Consider the following 20,858-nt stretch of genomic DNA (forward strand, 5'->3'; position numbering starts at 1 on the left):
GGAGCGGAGGAAGGCAGGTAGGGAGGGAGGGAGGGAAGGAGGGAGGGAGGGAGAGCGAGCAAGCAGTGGCGGTGGCGGCAGCGGCGGCGCTCGGAGCGGACGCCCCTCCCCAGCGCAGCTCAGGCGCGGCGGACGGGACGCGCCGCTCGCCCTCGCGCGACTGATTGACAGGGCGCACCGGCCAATCGAGGGGCGGGGAGCGCAGGGAGGGAGGCGGGGCTTGCGGGTGGGCAGAGCGGGCAGCCAATGAGGGCAGGGGCGGGGCGGGGCGGGGCGGGGCGGGGCAGCGCGAGGGCGGGGCTGGCCTGGGGTGCCCTGAGGGGTCTGGCTGCGCTTGGGGCTCGGGGCGGGGAAGTTTGGACACCTCCGGCCCCGTCTCTGCCCGCGACAGTGAGCCCTCCGCGGCAGAGGAGCTGCGCGCCTCACTCGCCTCCAGCCTCTCCCTAGTAGCGGCAAAGGTACTTGTTTAGGATGGGAAGGACTGGCTTGCAGGGATTGCCCCACGTCCGGCGGCGGCTGAGCCAGTGCCGGACCACAGTCGCGGGGCTCCTGGAAGCGCAGCTCTCTGTAATCCTCTACTGGGTACCGGTCACCGAAATACCGGGATCCTTTGGCGTCTGGCAGTTCTCAAAAGTGCTACTGCCCGTCTTGTGTGTCAGCACCGCTCGTTTGGCACTGTAGGTAGAGGTGGGTGAGCTTACGCCCTGCTGGTTGCACTCGGCATCTTGCATTCCCCGTGTGTCCCTGCAAGAAACGGGGAAATCAGAACTCCGCTCTCATTTGATGCCTGCAAGAGCTGCCATGTAATTATTTAAAAAAATGCACTTGCAAATTCTATAAAATAGACTGCGTGCCAACACTAGTGCTAAACCAAAGGTCTTTAGCCCCTTTTCTTGTTCTCCAGTCAGGACAGAATAGCATTTAGACCTCTAAGGTCTAAGGCTTTAAGTAAAAGAATTTTTTTTTTTTTTCAGTTTGAAGGCTTGGAAACAACTTAAAAAAATTTTTAGGAGGTTGTTGAGCAGTCATAAATATGGAGGAAAGAGAATGCAAAGGGTAAGTGTTGCAGGTTCTGACAGATCTTGGAGTGTTGCTTGTTGAAATAATTTTTTGGGTAAAGTTGGCATCTTCCAGAACATTTCAGAAATCCTTGCAGGACAAGGAATTAGAAGCAATAGAGATGTAAGAGACTGTAAGAAGTGATTTGCTCAGGCTTCATTCCCTTGTCTCAGTAGACATTGAATTACTTTTGCCAAAAGTCCTCCGTAGGCAATCTATGCTGTTACTCCCATTAACAGAGATTTTGCTGATACTTAACTGTGGTCTTGCAACTTAAGTCCACTGATTATTGTTCTGTATTTGCCAAGTACTTCACAATGTGCTTATATATAAGACAGGCCTCAGGAACACCTTGTAATTCATTCTCAGGAATGTGTAACTCCCCACTTACCCTGTGGAGCATAAATTCACCTTCAGAACTTCTAAGTTTCCTCCAGTAGTTCACCTGGTGTTCTCTGGCATCATACAGGATGCAGTCTTAGGACAATACAGAGAGGTTTGTGCTGCTTTGCTTTCAAAGTTTCCCTTCTGTAAAAGATGGCTTCATCAAAGAGGAGGGACCATATATTCAGTTCCAATTAGTATTGCAGGATCCTGACGGACACAAGCATTGCCATTGCACAAGCAACTAAAGGAGAGACAAAGACAAGTCTTGCGTTACTGTGATTCCAGATGCATTTTGTAGAATCTGTCCTCGAATTTTCCATCAACTGGAAATTTGTCATCAGTGGACACATTTTCACAGGTACTAATATTGTCTTTTCCAAGCTTTTCTGAATAGGCGGTCATAACCTAACAAGTGGAGGCTTATTTTTTTATGCAAAAGCTGTAGGATATTTTTCTAGTTAAGTTATAAATTCTGACTTAAAAAATAAATAAATCATTGGCCTTTAGTTTAACTCAGTAAATTACCTAATAACCTGTAATTGTAAGGTTTAGGTGAAGAACATAAGGCAAATGTGAAAGAAGGCTTCCACATCTTAGAATTTTAAATAAAAATGCATCCCGTTGGGGTAGTTAGAATTACAGTCAGGCTGCAGTGGTAAAGAAAGTGGATGACTGTTACATTTAAAATGTCTTTTCAATCCTAATCATTAAGAGCAACAGAGACGTACCATGCGGTATGTCAAGTACATATAATAGGAAAAAAATGCTGTGGCTTCAACTCTCTGACATTGTCATAGTTTAATCCCAAAGAGTAACCAAGTCCCATGCAACCACTCACTCACTCCACCACCAGCAGGAGTGGGGAGAGAATCAGAAGGATAAAAGCCAGAAGACTCCTGGTTTGCGATAAAGACAGTTTAATAGCAAAGGCCATGCACACAACCAAAGCAAAACAAGAAATCAATTCACTGCTTCCCCTGGGTAGGCAGGTATTCAGCCTGGCAGGGCCCCATCACATGTAACAGTGACTCAGGAAGACAAACACCATCACTCCAAACATCCCACTCTTTTTTTCTTCTCCCACCAGCTTAATATGCTGAGCATGACACCATGTGATAGGGAATATCACTGGGGTCAGCTGTCCTGGCTGCATCCCCTCCCAGCTCCTTGTGCTCCCACAGCCTACTTGTTGGTGAGAGACAGGAAACCAAACAGCCATGAGCAACAGACAGAGAAGGCCTTAACTTCTTGTATGCACTTCTCAGCATTGACTAAAATATACATGTGCCATCAACACTGTTTCCAGCACAAATGTAAAACACAGCCCTATACTAGCTACTGTGAAGAAAATTTAATCTGTCCCAGCTAAAAACATCATGTGACCAAAACAAAATGTGATGCACTTTGCAATGTACATACATGGATGCTTTTCCAAATGAAGGAAAAAGTACTTCTGGTGTTTCATCTTAGACTGAGCATTATTGCCTTCAAGGAATCCTTTGAAAATTCCTGTACACACAGCAAAGCAACAGAGTTTGCCAGATACCATACCACTTAACTTTCCAAAACCTTTTTTTTAGAGTACTTTATTATTAAAGTGACATGGTATTTCATTCCCTATAACATTTCAATTTTTATTATAATATTCATAATTTTGCACTATTTTTTTACAGCTGTTTCTGGTAACCTCCACAATTTCACTTATGCTGTGTTTTTCTAATGAACTTAGTCCTGTTTGCCATGTTAAAATATTTAATTACCAGATATTAATAAATAAAGTACTTGCACTAGAAAACCAGAGGCATGACAGCTGGCTTTTAAGTATTATAGTTCAGATTTCCCTTTTACAACTTAAAAGCTCTTCCAACTTGTTAAGATCTTCATTCATTTCACACATGTGGAAGAAATAATCTTTCTTCCTTCCTTCCATCCTATGTTTTAAACTCACATTCATTTCTGAATAATGCTCTTTTCTCCACTGTCATATGATTTGAGCCAGTCAAGCTCATTTAGAATAATTGCTCTCACTGTGGTATCTCAATCACGGCCCCCTCGAATTTCTTCCATTCAGGATCCTGTAACTTAATCTATGTGCCTAAGAAGATCTCAACACCTAAAAATAGAGCTGAACAGGCAAGTAATATAAGCTGCTGCAGTAAATTAATTCATTCTTCTGGATCATCCAAATTCTGTTTGACTACTCTTTAGCTTAAGTTCTTTTTGTTCTGGACTTAAATTTCCCAGTGTGTGATACAAAAATTACTGCAACATAGTAAACTACAGCGTCATAAACCAACACTTAGCCAACTTAGCTGTATTTGGAGAGGCAGTGGAGGGAATCTGTTCCTGGCTGCTGTAAATGTGTGCCTACAAACAGAGAAAATAAACAACAGTGGGTACCCTCCGTTTGTTCTAAAGTTCATGCAGTTTGGCAGCATGCTGATGTGAGGGAGAAAGCCTTACCTGGCTAGACTTAGCAGTATGCATTTCAGATTGAAGTCCACTTGTAGGTTCCAAAATTTTAGGACCACAAGAAGCATTTTATAGTCCCCTTCTGAAGGTAGAGAGCTTCCTTCTGGGAAGGAACCCAGATTTGTTAATACCACATGAGAAAAATGTGGGGCTTGTGCGATTCCTGGTGTATGCTGTCATTGCTAAGGATGGTGGCAAAAAGCATTCCCAGTTTGAGAATCAACCTCACACATCATACAACAATAAGAAATTGACAGAATGTCATTACCTTAAATAAAAAAAAACACCAGAAACATTCTTTGGCTGCTTGTGTTATCTGGCCTACATACAAAGATTGTACTATTTTCTCTACACAACCCTGAAATTTTCAGTTGAGCTGATTTCTCAGCAGTTTGCTAGTGTCCATTTTTCTTTGGAAGAACACCCTGTAACCTGGGAGGAATACTCATAAATGGAAGAAAGATGTGAAAAAGTGCTATGATCAGCTTGATCCCCTCCGTATGACTGCACAAAAAATGGGCTTTTAAAAGCTGGTGGAAATCAGAGTTGAAAGAAAAAAAAAACAACAAACAAAAAAAAAGCAGAATCAAGAAAAGGATATGTAGAACTCTGCTGGTGACATGCCTCAATTGCATCAAAATCTGTTTCTGTACAACTGGGGAATTAGACTGTTAAATTGTATAATATAAAAAAATGAGTTATGTCAAGAGAAAGTACTGAAAAGGCCACATGCATGAGAACCATGTGATGATGTACAGAAACACGGCACTTTGGCAGAATGCTACAATTCTTGAGTTTGAGATAGTGATCAGCAATTTGATTGTTGATCTAAGGCTGCTTAACCTACAGAGAGGATTTTGTTTGTTTTAAGCATTTAATCATAGACCTGCTTCAACCAATGGTAATCACTTTGTCATTTATCCAAGATGTTGAACAGAAGTTACATATCTTTTCATGTAAGTAAAAGGGATCATCAAAGCTCAAAGTTTAGGGAAAAGAAAAAAATGGAGGTAGCAAGTTTTGTGCAAAAATTTAAGAGGCATCCGAAAACCCATAAGCACTTTCAAAGCTAAGCTTCCCAGTAACTGTTGAAAGTAAAACTAGATCCTTTTGTCAGAGTATTTAGAAATAAATGTATTGATTTCATTATGAAACTACTTCTTTGTTTTCATTCTATGATCCCAAGTGTAACTATTCTAATTGAAAGCTGATATGGAGACTTTTTTTAAAAATAGAACTTTCTTTCATTATTATATAGAAGGTATTTTTAAGAGTAACTTTTTCAGTAGTATAAATTTCCTTATATTCTCTTTACCCATTTCCTGTTTTCAAGATGTCTTAGAACTGTCTCCATAATTTTGGAAGATGAACTAAAACAAACTAGAACAAACAAACAAACAAAAATCACCAAAAACCCCTTCCACAAAACAGAAGAAATACTGCTAATTTTCTGGTGTAAATTTTTTCGATTTTTTTCAGCTGCAGTATCTTTATGATTCTTTTCCTCTTTTAATGTAACAGTAAGGGGTTACAAATAATCTATGTGTTTCAAGATATTCCACAATATTTTCACTTCCTTTCATAAGAATAATTAGTTTCAAAGTTTTTAAAATATTATGTTTGCTAATATATTACAAACTACATGAGAAATTGTACTTGATTTTTATGCCAGCTGCTAAACGGTTCATGATTTGTCTTTACCAATATTTGTAGTTCTTCCTAATACTGTCCCTTGAAGAGGAACAATGAATAATCCTTTGTCTGAATATAAATTTTTACCTTTGTTATACCCAACACCCTCCCCTAAAATCTGTTCTCTAGTTTGTGAATTGTTTGACTTCTACCTTAGAAAATCAATGCTGCATTAGTCACAAAGCACTAATTCTCAGTGCTCAGAGTACTAACAAGGGGACTCTTCTGCAATGCAAAATTTACATTTTTCAACCATTGTTCTAACTACTGTTCCTCAGTCACTGACACACACACTCTGCCCCCTAACCATTTCCAGAATAGGTTATTGAAGCAATAAAGTTTTAAAAAAAAGTCTTGGAGACAGCTAATGAAAATGCCAAATAAACTATTTTTTTTTCTTTAGACACTTCCATCTCTGTCTCATTCTTTCATAGAGCTGCTGTCTTTCCCAAAAGAAATCTCACCACATCTGTATTCTGCTTCCCATGACACTCTTAGTCTGAGAGATGAGACAAACTGTTTCATAATAGCAACAAGTTGATTTGTTTGATATTGTATTGAGTATGGTCAAAGTCACCAAATATAGTAGGAAATCACTTAAATGGAGAGAATGTGGGGTAGCAGAACTGTACTCCGATGAAGGTAGTCTAATTAGCTGCTGAGTCACTGCATATCTTTCCCAAAGCCAATTATTTTTCTTTCAATGTCATATAACATTACCAAGAATATCCTGTTACTTAGTAGAGATCATATATTCTGTAATCTCTGTAAGCCAGATTACTTGCACACATCATGGTCTCCCTTCATCTTAACACGAAAGCCTCCTGTGTGCCAGTTTTCCTTAAGAATCTTCTGGAGTCTGTGTATACCCCAGTTTTGAATACCCAAAATCACAAGGATTCCTTTCTTACCTTACCCTTACCTGCCAAAAGCTATACCGTTTCTGTTTCTTATTTACATTCCAGGAGTAATTTTCCAAACCTTTTTCTACAGAATGTGAATACATTTCCATTTTGTCCTTTCTATAAAACTGGTTGCTTGATAAGTGTAAAATGATGAAGACGTTCAAATCTGTCTCTCTATTAAACGAGCAGAACAGATTCTGCAGGTTTTCTGCTTTCTCAGTTTTGGTTTTCTAACTGTCTACCCAATCAATAGCGTTGATTGACACTAAAAAATTTTCCTGAAACTGAGTAATTGATCAGATACAGAGCTACATGTCAAAATTATGGTTGTGCTACCCAGACCAAACAGCTTTTGTATAGTAGAAGCTAGAGAATTCTTCAAAGATTTGTATCCTATTATACTGCCTCTTATGAAAAAGAATGGGCATGCATATTTCTCAATAGAAGGTTAAAGAGAAGCAACTCATATACATCATCACAAAAGACATGCTTTCGTGTTGGAAATAACTAGTTTTATAGCAGTAAAATACATGTTCAGATTTGTATTGCTTTTGCTTGGTTTTTCAAATTTAAATATTGCTCTGGATTGATCACTGTATTTTACATTTTCTCTGAAAATTGAGACCAATGGACTATAATTCACAGACAGGAAATTAAAGAAGAACTGGCCCTAAATAATAACTTTGCTGTGAAATCACATTTAAAGGGAGGTACTCTTGGCTTTATTTATGTTTCTATTTATGCTATTGATTTCTTAAGAGTTTCTTCCACTAATTTTGACTCTAAATAAGACCTATGTATCTTTTTAAGATACGAGTATTAAATTGGAAATTGGATTCACATGGATTTGGAGGGCAAAATAATATTTCCTGCTCCATCCAGAAATAGAAACCATTTATACCATCAGGTGGAACATAAGGGATGAGATATCTTGGCTTCCTTAGCATCATTACCTTTTCATTAATTCAATAAAAGTCTGGTTTTAAGGGCTGCTTATATGCTCTATGTTGCTGCTATTATATCATTTTCTCTGGAAACTTGTTAATGATGTGTTGAAAACATGGCTATTTCCACAGATTTTGTTTTCTTTATTCATGGAAAGTAATAGTATATTCAGCAAAATGCTAAGCTCAGGGGATTGATAATTACTATTACAAGATCAAGGACATTTCTATGAACTGCTTTTCTGTGAAAATCCTTGCATTCATGATACACAAATTCTGGCTGCTGCTAGAGGATTGTGTGGGAAGGGCAGAGAGATAAAGTACAATGTGAGCTTTTTGTTTTTACAAATAGGCTGCTATACATAAATTATTAAACATGCAGTTTGGAGTTTTTTGTTTTATTTGGGGGTTTTGAGAGTATTTTTGGTTGGTTCGTTCACTGATTGGTTTTGGGGGGAGTGAGAGTGGGGGTGTCCCAGTAATATAGTTATTACTTTAATCAATTAAACTGAAGAGAGAAGTTCTTTTATCAACTTGAAATCACACAAGCAAATGGTTCTAAGTATCAAATTTTATCCTCAGTTTTTCTCTGTCTCTAAAGGTTGGAACGGTAAAATATATCGTGATTTATATCCTGTGCGAGCAGTTGAGGTACTGAAACATAACTGTGGATCCCTGAATTGACTGTCGCGTGTATTTCTTAACTTCACCTCCCTTGTTCTTCCCTCTGAAGACAAAGAGGTTTTACTGCCCAGAGGTATCATCTCATGCTTCCATTTCCATTTGAAAAAAGTTCACAAAACTTCCCAAGGAAGTTTTCCCCTAGGTAAATTATGTTTATAAGATACATTGTAAGTGCTTTGTGTTCATAGCAGTCCCATCTGAAGAAACACTAATAACAATAAGATAACATCTGTCTGATTTAAAGACATATTAGGGGTTTTCCACTTGAACCAGCAAGATTGAAAGCCTGGAGCATCTTTGGAAATCAGTCCTCGGCCTTTATATGAGAACAAATGCAATCAGCATTTGACAGTGTCCTTGTTATTTGTCCAAAGGACTTGAACCATCCATGCCCAGTGATTAGTAAGAACAGAGCAATCACATATGAGACTACCCCCACATACTTTTCCTAGTCACTAATTGCTTTCAGGTCAGGGAATTCCTTTGCTTTTCCTGCTTAGTAACCCTCAATAGATCTCTTTTACAATGCTACTCCAGGCTCCCTTTGAACTCATGTCAAGTCTTTGCATTGACAACAGCCTGTAGGGAGCAGATCCATAGAAAATGTAGCTGCTGCCTAAAGAATTTTGCTTGTTTTGAACCTGGCTCCTCCTGGCCTTGACTCTTGTTAGAAGTCTCGCTGAATTTATGCCATGAGTGATTTTGCGACCTCTGCCGTAACCCTCACTAAATTGCCTTTTTTTTTTTTTCAGACTGAAAAATCCCATCTTACTCTTTCATTCCCTCTAAAGAAGTAGAAAGGAGCTGTTATATGCATTGGTCATCCTTCTTACCCTCCTCTGAATCTTTGATAGTTCCAATACATCTTTTCTGAGATACAGGGATCAGAATGATCCTCCTTGGGTTTTTTCATATTACTTTTCAAATCATTCCTAACTTCCAATTTGCTTTTTTTTCTTTTTTTTTTTTTCCTCTATAGAGCATTAAGTTGAAGTTTTGCACAAATGTTTCATAAACTAAGGTCCATCTTCTGCATAGTTATGATCAGCTCACAATTTTATGCATGAAGCTGGCATTGCTCTGCCCCCGGTCCATCACTTCATGTTTGTTTGTACAGTGTTGTTTATAAAGTGCAGTGTTGTCCAGGAAGTTTTATCATTAGATCATCTGAAAAATCAGACTGGTGTACATTTCTAAGATAAATTAAAATACAGATCAAGCTTGGTTTTGTAGTTGTCTGTTGTTTTTAAAAAATGAAGTGGCATTATAAGATGAAAAGGTAAAGGACAAGACATTTATCTTAAAAAAAAATTCCTTCACACTAAATATGGTACAGGAACCCAGTGTATCACTGAAGATCTATCTCTGTGCATCTGACATCTTTTTGAAGAGTAAGCAATTAACTCTTTTCAAAACACTGCAGTTAAGTTATTTTTCTTCCATTTAAATTGGCCATTAAGTCCCTATCTTTGTTTTTCCATGTGGGGAAAAAAATCCCTGCAGTGTAGTTCTAGATAGAAGCCACACTGCATATAGGCATTTAAACCCAGTTTCACTACATAAGTGCAAAAAGAGTGTGAATGTCCACTTCATGGACAGTAGAACATAGAAGCTATCTAGCAGGATGTGGCTCTCTAAGGTGTCTGAAGTTGTTGAATTTGAGCAATAATGAAGATAAGTATCAGGACAAAGAAAATATAGGAAGTATTTTTTGATGGGAGGATTAAGAAAGAAAGAGGAGGAAGAAAATCCTCTAAGGAGTCTGGCCCAACATACTTTTGTTGTGAGAGAAGTGTGGCTTATTTGTTTTTGGTGAGTTAATAAAAGCTCAGGAAGTAAGAAATATATGCAGTCTACTTCTCCTTAGAATCTGAAATGCCAGAAAGAAAAAAGAAATTGTAAGGGTCTGAGTTACCCAGACATCACTCCAATTCACAAAATCTAAACAAGAACTATATGAATAACCACAGAAGCTAGACTGAACACTTAACACCCCTGAAGTAAACATAATGAACTTTTCTTATGCCTGAACAATCCTTACAGACTCCTGAAGAAAGGTAATGGAGAAAAAGGCTTGGATTCTATCAGGACATATCTGTAGCTGAAAATAGATGCCAAAAGTAAAAGAGTAGAATGAATTTAAAGGACCATGCCAACCCTTGAAAAAGGTGGTAAAGTCCTTCTATTTTAATATTTTCTAATCTTTCCAGCCTGCATGGATGTGGTTCTCTCCTGGGGTGTGACATCCTCAAAGTGTTATGATCTACTCTACTTTATGGCTGTTGAGTCCTAACATAAATCCTGCAGAAATAATTTCACCATTTTCCATTCAATTATAGTTTTAGTAACATCTGTTAATAATGCTGTATTTTTCAGCAATATCAATTTAAATGTTCTGAGATAGCTTTCCACTGCTATTTCTCTACAACTATTTCTATTACAGTAATTTTATGTAACACAGTCTTGTAGAGATATAATTTTGAATATATATAAAATTTATTATGTGTTCCTAGTAAGCCATAGGCTGTAGCACTGCTTGTGGTATTAAGTTACATTGTATATTGATAAATATATGTTTTACATTTATCCTGATAACTCTCTCTGCTATTATTATTCAAATTATCTAGACTTTCATATACTCTACACTGGTTATATTTGCACATTTTTAATTTTCAACTATTTCACTAGCTAGTTGTATTTAATTTTTTCTCTGGCAAGGCTAACAAAAGTGGAACACTGAGAATTTGTAGAAACCATGAAGTCTTCTCTTATTCCTGCTATTCCATTCATATGCTTTTTCAGTTATTTAGATTATTGTGACAAAACAAATACACAAGCGAAAAAAGAACACAAAACCCCAACCAGACAAAAAAATGAAAACCCCAAAACAGCAAAGCAATTACATCAAGGGGAACTACTTTTTGTGTCCACACACAATGTTGCCAAAATTAATTAGTGTTGCTCACCCAGTGTATTTTCAACATTCAGCCAAAGGATGAAAGAACTGAAAATTCTTTTATTCTCCATCTGAACAGTACTGCTATTCAAAGGAATCATTCCACCCGCCTCAACTTTGTTGAGAGAAATATACCAGCACTTTATTCAAGTTTGTCCAACACTGCTTTTTCACTTCTGATCAATTTGGTCCTTATTTTTATGACCAATACTCGTGTAATTTCTTGAAATCATAAATTAATTAAATCTTGAAATAATCAATTTTAAATTCTCAATACATGTACTGTAGGTATGTAATAGACACCGTTAAATTAAAAAATAATGTTATAAGAGGCCCTTAAAGATCATAATTTCCAACTCTCTGTCTAAAGCCTACACCTACATTCATTCAAACCAATGCTTGTAACTAGGCATATTGGCCAAAGCTCGTTCTTGCTTTAGAATTATGTTAAAATATAAATTTATTTAAATTCTATAAATTCTATATTATTGAAAACCATGGGGAAAAAAGGTTCATTTTCTTTATGGATATTATATTTATATTATTATGTTGCTTGCCAACTCTATCAAAGGACAGACCTGTTGTTAAAGTTTGGAAAGAGTATATAGTCAATACTTACAGATGAACTTCTATGGCAAAAAAAGGCAGATGGAACTGATTGAATTAATACTGACATAGCTTGATCTGCAATAAATAAATTAATTAACACCCTAATCTAAAACCCTTTTAAAGTCCATGGAAAAAATATTGAAATTTGAAATGCTATCAAGCATTCAGATTGATAATTTAACCCATGTTTCGCTGGAAAAATAATTATTTTTATTTATGTAAAACTTTTTTTCTCCAGGAATATATGTGATTATTTTGGTTTGTTGTGGAACAAAAATGTGAAAGAGTCATCATGTGTAATTTTCTTTCCAAGTATAACAGTTTTTGAGATCTGAAGGGCATACATATCCCTACCATGTAGCATTACTGCGAGCCAATTGTAAAGTTACAGGCATTCTCACTATTGAAAAGAACTCATGCAACACATTTAAGACCTGAACACTCTCAAGCTTTTCTTCCACATGAATTATTCTGTTGAATTCACTAGGACTGCTTACATTTTTCAGATGTGGCAGGGTTAGGAATATAATTTTTATGATGTTGAAAAATAATTTAATAAGATAAAACCAAGGCTGAAATTTGTTAATGTTAAGAAATCACAATCAAATTATCCTCAGAATATAATACAGTGGAAACCCAATGCAAATAAACCACATTTAAATAGTGCAGGTGTCCAGTAAAAAGAAACCTTTTTAAATTGCTGCTTTTTCAGTCTTAGTATCATCTCATAAGTCAGGCTTCTCCAATGGATCTTTTGTCATCAGAATGTGCTTCTCACTGACACATTTCAGCCTTTGATTCTGAGCCATTCATGAGAACTTGCCTAATCCTTCAGGTGGAGTCCACGACTCATCACTGCCAATGGGCATTGAGGCCTTGACTTCAGCTCCAAAAATTCCTATTTGCAGCCCTGGTTACATGCAATTAAAGGGTAAATTATTCTATTCAGGAGATCCATCCTTAATGTGAGGGTGATTTATCTGTTTTAAAACAGATAAACCAAAACTGCATGGTGCTGATAGTCTATAATTGCTGTATGCTTTTCTTGGCAATACACAATACCAGTAAAAAAGTTTTCATCACATTAGTTGGAGGAATAAACCAGGAAAAAAAAAATCTGCAAAATTCCTGCTTTCTTTAAAAAAAAAACCAAAAAGTTATTTCTAGTACTGTTTTAGTCTTTTCAATGGGTTGCTATAAATATAAAACTGCAGATTAAAAAAAAAAAAAAAAGGTGAGAAAACACCTGGAAAGAGATCTGTTTCTATGATTTAAAAATCTTCCATTTTAGCAATACAAGTAAAGTTTTCAATCACTTTAGAACTTTAGATGTTTTTGTCTAATTTACATTGCTATTTTGTTCACTTAACATTTTACTATTAAAATCTTATCCAAGAAAAGGACAAGCACCAGAGCAAACTAGAAATGCTATTTGAATTAGCAACTAGTGAAAGATTCCAGTTTTGAAATAACTATATGCAAGTTTTAGATTTTTTTTTTTCCCAGACATGTAGGCCTTATTGATTTCCTGCAGAGAGATTTTTGGTGCCAACATATTAACATGAGCAGAATGTATTAACCTGTGAATTCATGCAGTGTATTTATTCACCCCAGAGGTGGAATGCTATGGAAGTCATCTTCTTACAACTGTTTATTACTAAAAATGTATGTCTTGGGAGCAGTGTCCTTTGCAATCTAGTTATTCTGGTAGCATTCCAGTATAATCTAAATTGCATCATTCTAATTTTTTCAAGGTTATTTAGAGGATGGAAAAGAAAAAATACAGGCACTGTTAAATTTTGCTTATCTGGAACTGTGAGTACTATTGATTTTTACACATCACTTTTATAACCTAATAGCATTTAGATTGAAGGCAGTGGTAAAACTAAAATCCCTGATGTCAGTAGTGTACTAAAGATGTAAAAAAAAGAGAGTAAAATACTAAAAAATAAATTATATCGTTTTTAATCTTTGGACACTGCTCATTTTAAGCACAGGGATTAAGACTTTAAAATGTTTCTTTGATTCTGTTATGAAAGCAAGAGCAGAAGGAAATGATCCAGGCTAGAACACTTTAAAAGCATTAGAATGCACTAGCAAGACAAAGTTCCTAGGTTTTCAGGTATCAGTTCTTTGGAGTGTAAAAATGCAGCACATTCAGTTATGTAATATCTATAATAACATAAAAATAAACACTGTCATTTGCATTAAATAGTCTCCAACTGTTACAGTCAAGTGAGGATTCAAAGAGTGCTATGCCTGACAGGCAGTTGATAATTAATATACTTCACTTGATGGTGAAGAGAGCAAGAAACATCTTTTTCCTTTAACATATGTTCATATTTTGTACAAAGGAACTTTGACCCTTCTTTGGAGCATCTAGGAATTAGTACCAGTGACCCCCCCCCACACCAGCTATGGTTGATTTACAATAGTTCTACAGTAGCTCTGAGTCTGTGCATTTTCATGCCACATTAGATACTGTTCAACACTGTAAAAATTTAGTTAATATTCATGGCCATTTTATAATGAATAATAATTACAATGGCCACATTTTATACTTCCGTCTCATGTAGTTCCAATAATAATGGTTAATGTTTTCTAATAATGGTGAAAGGAGGCCTAAGATAAAGTGCAATTGAGTCATCATCTCTGTAATTTTTATAAGTCTGTAGGCAGAAATTGCAGGCTTTGGATAAATTGTATCATACCTACAGAAAGGTTCCATGGTTTTAGACAAGGCATTTCATCTAAGAAGTTTACCTGGATTTTATTTTTCTCATTAAAAATATATTTAGTAGTAGCCATTTGTTGTATGGTTCAGCATCACTTTATGCATTAGAGAATATTTAGAAAAAAAATCAGAATGGCTCATGTAGTGAGAATTTATTTATTAGGGGTTTTTAAATTAATAATATTGCCTTGAATGGGGATGGTGTAATGAAGGAGGATTAAGATACTTAATTTAAACGTAATTATCCCTAAAATATGTCCTTTTTTCATCATGCTGACTGCTACTAGTAGTCCAGAGAACAATTATACAATTATTACTGAAATGAAAGATCAGGTAAAGACTGGCCACTTTCAGCAACAGTTCATGGTGTTACATATAAATACATATAAATATGTATTTAGAGAGGAAAATGATCATTTTGATAGTGGAGGAAAGCACTCACCACCATAACAATTTTAACAATACTGTTGAAACTAATTGCAGTCCACAATGTGTGTTATGAAAGTTGCAATAACGGTTTTGGTTGTTTTCTTCCGTAGGAGGAAGAAAAGAAGTACCTGTACTTAGGAGGTACAACTCTTATTACTCCAATTTAAAAACTATGCTGAAATATTTGTTTACATTCCTTCTCTCACTCTCCAGTCTGAATGTAAAAATAGATTCCTTACAAAGTTTTAAACTATCAGTAGGATTAAATCAATTGGACATCCGTGTACAACACCTCTTGTGTGTATACACACTACAGATGAGCACCAAGAGCTAAAATCTAGTGCCTTTCTACAACGGAGTAACTGCACTGGTGGATAAGGGAAGAGCAACTGCTGTCATCTGTCTTGACTTCTGAAAGGCCTTTGACACAGTCACAGAAAACATCCTTATCACTGATTCTGAGGTATGGTTTTGATGGATGGACTAATTAGTGAATAAGGAACTGTCTATATGGATGCATCCAGAGACCTGCAGCCAACTGCATCTCCAAATGGAGATCAGCAACAAGTGCTGTCCCTCAGGGGTTCATGTTGGCATGAATACTATTCAGTGTCTTTATTAATGACATAGACAGTGGGATTGAGTGCATCCAAATCTACGGATGACTCTAAGCAGATGATCCTCCATGGGCTGCAGGGGCACAGCTGCCTCACCATGGTCTTCACCATGGGCTGCAGGGGGTTCTCAGCTCTAGCACTTGGAGCACCTCCTCCTGTTCCTTCTCCACTGACCTTGGTGTCTGCAGGGCTGTTGCTCTGAATATTTTCATCGTCTCTCCTGACTCCTGTTTCACAACCACTTTTCACCATCAAAAACCTGGCCATGTTTGAGTACAGTTGAGTATGACATACATACGAGTATGACAGTTTTTCCAGTTTTTCTTGATATCACTATTCATGAGTACAGTTTGTGTGAATTAGGCATTACAATAAACTTTCCACACATGACACAGCTGTCAATGGAGAAGGAATAACTTTTCTTACTTATTCTGAAGAAATATATTTCACCATTCGCTTCTCCCTTTTTCAGAAGAATTAAAATTATTGCTTTTCTAATCTAATCTTTGAAAAGAGCCTTCAGCTCTTGTTCTCAGTGACACTTTTTTTTTTTCCTGTTATATCCTGGGGTTTTTTAATTCTATATATTTCAGATAGATTAAAAACTGTCTCACAAATTATTTTAAAAGAGTGTGCTGAATGGCAATAACATTTAAAATATTTTAATACTACCATTGGCTTTATATTGTTCCATTTAGATTCCCTTCCAACTCTAGCATACTTATTGAAGTCTGAGATTCATCAGGTTGTCCCTGCTGTTTGGAGTTGTCCTTAGTTTGGAGTTGAGAAATGCCTTTTAAAAGAGGCATAACAAATTTCAAGAAAGCAGATTTTACCTTTACACCACCATTGTCAAGCTCTAGACAATCAAAACTCCCTAATATACAGGACTATCCCACCATCTCTCCTTCACTGCTGATTCTGAATAGTTTGTAGCCACTTGTTGCAGCAGTCCTGACACATAAATTATCCCACCATGTTTTCATGATTGCTTACACTGTAATTCTCAGGCTGCACAATGTTTTCCATCACCTCACGTTTTTGCCTATGCTGCATGCTTTGTTGTAGGTGAATTTCAGTTGGGCTATCAATCCTGCCACCTTTGGGATTGAAGGGAAGAAGCTCCAATTCCTATGTGACTGTCCTCAGGTGCATCCATGCTTTTAAACACTTCAACACCCACCCCTGCTGGACACACTGGTACAGGGGCATTTGAATGTGCTACGGTGTCCTCAGCATATTTCAAATTTCCTCAGCTCATGGTGGAGCAGGCTTAAGGACGTCATTAGCACACTAACATTGAACATTACCATGCCACTCCCAGGCTTATCTCTAATGAGCCTGGTTTTATCCCTTTCCATTTTCCAATCTAGTTTAAAACTCAATTAATGAGCCCTGCTTACTCCTGAGTGAAGATCTTTTTCCCCCTTTAAGTCAGGTGTCTCCCATCTGTCATCAGCAGTCGTGATGATCAAAAGCCACGAAATTCTGCCAGTCTGAGAATTAGATATTGATCTGCTGGGTCTTCCTGTTTCTTCCTTCATTGTTCCTTGCAACTGGAATGATAGAGGAGAATACTACATGTGCTTCCAGTCTTAGCCAGTTCATCGCAAGGTGCTGAGTCTCTTCTGATTGGCCTTGGACTTCTTATTGCAATTTCATTGCTACCTACATGAAAAAGTAGTAATGGTTAATCAAGTGAGGGCTATAGCAGAGTAGAATGTTTCTTCATAATGTATTTGTCGTGGTTTTGCCCAGCAGCCCATCCCTGGGGCTGTGCATGGTTTTGTCCAAGTGGATTTCTGGACAAAAAACCAATCAAAACTCTCAGTAATACCTTTGCTAATTACGTCTTTAAGAAAACGGAAGAGAAGGTTTGTGTCGCAGTTGAAATTAGGCAGCCATGTAGGAGAGAGGCGGCAGGCCCCAGGTGGGGGCAAGGCCCCCTCCTCCCCCGGCTTGCGCCGGGGGGGCAGGTGTGGCACTGAAGCCCCCCTTCTCTTCTGTAAGAGAGTGAAGGAAAAAAACTTTAAAAGACTGACTACTTAGACAAAGAACCACTGCAGAAGAACTCCGGCAAAGAGATAAGGGACCTCCAAGGTCAAAGCTGGCAGTCATAGGAGAGAGAAGTGCGAAGGGGGGCCTGTTTCTCCCCCCTCCTTTCACTCTCTCCCTTCAGTAGGGAAAAGACTGAAAAATAATCCATGCCACCTGTGAAAGATTGTTGGGGTGAGGAAACCCCCCATGTGGCTCACAAAGGAGCTTGGGGATGTACCAGAAAATCGAGACTTCATGAGAGGGACTGAAATGAGGCAGAGTCCTGTTGAAAACTTACGACCCTGAAGGGATGAGTGTTATGCTGGAACAAAAGATGGCTCAAGTAAGCTGGAGATCTGAGTGAGAAATCCATGCTGCTAATACTAAAGATTTGAGGCCCTTACGCTGGAGCAGAGAACGGCTTGGATGAGACGTTGGAATCCATGTGTGTATGGGATCCGTGCTACTGTTGAAAGATTTATGACCCTGAGAGAACCTCACGCTGGAGCAAGAATGGCTTGGGTGAGATGTTGGAATTCGTGTGTGCGTGGAATCCATACTAGACTCATGCCAAGAAGTCTATCAAGGACTGTTCTCCCATGGGAAGGGACCTCCATAAGGAACAGGGGTGGACTCTTAAGCCATTATCCCCTGTAACCCTGCGGAAGAAGATACATGGTAGGCAAGTGTCCCCTTGCAAGTCCATGGAAGAAAAGACCCTTCAAGACCTGGGTAACCCCAACCTTCGGTCTTAACCCAGGAGGGGGGTAGGCCCAGCCCTGGAGGCCGACACAGGGAAGGAAGAGTTCCAGCTGCAACGAGAGCACTGCAGAGTTACTGGAGAGAGAGAGCTGGAACTCCGAAAATGGAGACAAAAACTGCTTCTCCTCCTTAGACTAATATAAAAAGGGGAGGAGGGAGGAGTATTTTCTGTAAATACATGGCACCTTTTACTTAAATAAGATTATTGTAGATATAGTTCTTTAATAGTTTTTATTGTGCTAGTAATAAATGCTCATACTTTTTTCCCCAATCCAGTCTCTTTTGTCTGCATAAACCTTCTCTCAACTGGTTAGTAATTGTGTGGAAGGTGTAAAAGCAAACTGACCCAAGGCAAAACCATGACAGTATTTAACACAGGCTCTGGGGTGCAGCAGATATCTCTAAGTGGGTCTAGTCTGCATACTGGGCTTTCTGTTCCTCTCAGAAGAAAGTCTCCTATGGCAATAACCCATTTTTCTTTTTTCTGCATGGAAGCGGTTTTGACACAGGAAGTAACCTCAGCAGTTTAACCTCAGCAACAAGTGCAACCCTCAATGAACCACCATCCTCATCGCGTTCAGTTCCACTTGCAGAGCCTTGTACCTGCTGTGCCTGGGCACCTGAGAAGGGGAGGTTGTAACAGAGGAGATACACCAACTGTGCAAGGCAAGAAGTCACCAGCTTTCCCCCTGTCTCTTAAGTAATGATGTTCTTTATCTGTTCTGCAGACTGAAGAGAGGATAGGGAATCTCCTGTGTCATGTATCCTGTCTGCCTGACTGGTCTGTCCTTGCAACGTTGGGGTGTTTTTCAAGTAGTCCCTCTCTTGGTCAGACTCTTTGATACTGCTCAATCTACTTATCTCCCCCCACACCTCTATCACTAAGCAGAGGAGTTTCTCTACCTGGGCACTCCTCCCAGAGGTATCCTCACTGCTGCTGTCCAATTCTGGTGTAAGAATAGGGCACAACCTGCAGCTGACACCTGGGCAGGCAAAGTCATAAGAGGAGATACAAGTAGGCAAGTCTGTGAAAGTATAATAAGAAGTGGTGCTAGGATGAATAGGTAAGGACTTGATAAACTGCAAAACAGATGAAGATAAGACCAAGAAGGCCCCATTGTCTTCTTCATGTCTTTTTTTTCTCTCCTGCCTTTCTTCCTCCCTTAAAAAAAAAAAAAAAAATCTTTATTGGAAAAAGTTCATAGTGATGAGGTTCTTGGTACAGTTAATACCTCTAACATCAAGACAAAGGTCAGGCTAAGGCCAGGATGTAAAAGGATAAAGTTCCTTGAGGTAGTTGACCTGATTTAATGGCTTGCTGTTGCCAAAAGGTGAGATCCCACATGCTTTGCCATGTGCAGACTAAACTCCCATAAACCAGCATTGTTACTCACATGCTTTCAGTCTTTTGTGCTGGCTCTGGCATTTATCTGACCCTGTGCTGAACCAGTTCAGCTTGCTAAATAGGCAAAAACCAAAATCCATTAACAGTTATGAGAAGAAGTGAGTGTTTATTCAACACTAGTTCACAAGAATATTATTTCCAGGAACCACACCAAGAGAAATTCAATTTTCAAATAAAAAAGCTGTACAGGTAATCTATACAGTTATCTTCTGTGATCATGTTCCCTCACTAGCCAAAATCACTCACTTTTCAGAGGTCTGCCTCCAGGTCATGTGTAAAAAGTATGTATAAAATGTACCTATAACCTGCCTTGCAGAAGCTGAGTGACAGAAATTTAAGAACTCAGACTGCAGACACAGAGAGGTGCTATGCCAAATGCAACATTATACAACAGATGACACAACAAAGAACAGCAGTTAGAACTGAACTTGGGCAGATTCAACTCAGATATAGGAAAATGTCTTTTGGGAAGTGTTTCAGCATCAGAATAAATTCTTGCAAAAGGAAAAGGGTTCTCCCTCTCTCGGTGTTTGCAAACCTTGACTCAGAATCTTTACAGAATATGAGTGTTACTAAACCACAAGGGTTTTATGTCAGTGCAAAGATTTTGCTAAGCTATCTAATAAAATATTGCAAACTTAAAAATGGTTTCTTTTGCCTCACAGCCAAGACATACTTGGGTAACTTGGGATGTCAAGTGGGGGAACACACTAATTCCTGATACCGCTGCTTACCTGATGATTACTTCACATGGAAGACAAGAATACCGTAAAAGGTTACCTAAGCAGGGCAAAGCTGCATTTCGCTAGGGACTGGATTTAGATCGTCCTGCCCTGACACCCATCACAGTGCGGGGGGAAGGGAGGGGACGGGGGGACGGGACGCCAAGTAACGAAACTTCCCGGACTGAGTAGAAGGGTCCTCTTTGAAGTAGCTGGTGTTGGTCCACCGGCAGTGCAGGGTGCTCGAGAAAACTAATGTTGGGAGGCGACGTAATAGGGGTGTCCTCACAGAGCGTTAGCGCGGCGCGGTGCCGGGGGCCGGGGATGCGGGGGTAGAGGCGGTGCTGCTGCAGGTCGGCTCCGGAGTAGGGGCGGGGCAGGAGCGGAGGAAGGGCGGGGCGGTGCCGGCTCAGGGGCGGTGCGGGGGCGGTGCGGAGGAGTTGC

At 38.8% G+C, this 20,858-nt stretch overlaps 1 long non-coding RNA gene across 3 annotated transcripts; it reads left to right on the forward strand.

Moving 5' to 3' along the window:
- Positions 1 to 373: 373 nt before the first annotated feature.
- LOC126647696 (uncharacterized) lies at positions 374 to 20,511 on the forward strand. Of its 3 annotated transcripts, XR_007630649.1 has the most exons (4): positions 374 to 458; positions 975 to 1,056; positions 1,732 to 1,804; positions 18,783 to 20,511. It is a non-coding gene; the product is annotated as an uncharacterized LOC126647696 (long non-coding RNA). The 3 variants fall into 3 exon arrangements; XR_007630647.1 differs by lacking the exon at positions 1,732 to 1,804; XR_007630648.1 differs by lacking the exon at positions 18,783 to 20,511 and having other exon boundaries at positions 1,650 to 1,922.
- The last annotated feature ends 347 nt before the right edge of the window (positions 20,512 to 20,858 follow it).

This window comes from Myiozetetes cayanensis, unplaced genomic scaffold, assembly GCF_022539395.1.
Source record: "Myiozetetes cayanensis isolate MyiCay16 unplaced genomic scaffold, myiCay2020 scf4, whole genome shotgun sequence".
Lineage (NCBI taxonomy): Eukaryota > Metazoa > Chordata > Aves > Passeriformes > Tyrannidae > Myiozetetes > Myiozetetes cayanensis.